The 954-nt window shown below is 41.7% G+C and overlaps 1 pseudogene; it reads left to right on the forward strand.

The window, feature by feature from the left end:
* Nucleotides 1-260: 260 nt before the first annotated feature.
* On the forward strand, nt 261-354 carry LOC115219558 (annotated as a pseudogene).
* Nucleotides 355-954: the final 600 nt, after the last annotated feature.

Consider the following 954-nt stretch of genomic DNA (forward strand, 5'->3'; position numbering starts at 1 on the left):
GTGTATATATATATATATATATATATACACACACGAGTGTGTGTCTCTGTGTCCAGCATCGCTTGACAACCGATGCTGGTGTGTTTACGTCCCTGTAACTTTGTGGTTTGGCAAAAGTGACTGATAGAATAAGTGCTAGGCTTACAAAGAATAAGTCCTGGGGTCGATTTACATGACTAAAGGCAGTGCTCCAGCAGTCAAATGACTGAAACAGATAAAAGAGAACATCACTCAAATTTAAATTAAGTTGTAGCTTTGCCTGTATATGTGATGTTAAAAATTGAAATGATACAGAGGTTAGCATGGCCCCTGCAAAAGGAATACTTGCAGATTCCTGAAGCGTTCCATATTTTCTAAGGTGGCAAGCAGGCAGAACAGTTAGCATGTTGGGAAAAATGCTCTGTGGCATTTCTTCTGAGTTTAAATGCTGCTGGGGCTGCCTCTAACTTTTCATTTCGGGGTTGATGATGTAAGGACCAGTTGAGCACTGGGGTCGATGTAATCAACTTGCTGGCTTTGTGCCCAAATTTGAAACTGATAATATTAATTTCTAAGGTGACAAGCTGGTTGAATGAGTAGCACTTCGTCTGTCTTTACACTCTGAGTTCAAATTCCACTGAGGATGTCTTTGCATTTCATCCTTTTGGAGTTAAGATAATTACCAATATTTCTTAAATTTTTGAGGTCCAATGCTTGAAAGGAACTCACCAACTTAGCTTCTATGAGGCCCAACATTTGAAAGGAACTCACCCACTTTGCCTCTGTGAGGCCCAATGCATGAAAGGAACTCAGCCACTTTGCCTCTGTGAAGCCCATCGCTTGTAAGGAACTCAGCCACTTTGCCTAGGCTCAACACTTGAAAGGAATTTGGCCACTTTGCTTCTGTGAGGCCCAGTGCTTGAAAGGAACACAGCCACTTTACCTCTGTGAGGCTCACTGCTTGAAGATTTCTTT

The sequence above is a fragment of the Octopus sinensis genome, linkage group LG14 (genome assembly GCF_006345805.1).
Source record: "Octopus sinensis linkage group LG14, ASM634580v1, whole genome shotgun sequence".
Lineage (NCBI taxonomy): Eukaryota > Metazoa > Mollusca > Cephalopoda > Octopoda > Octopodidae > Octopus > Octopus sinensis.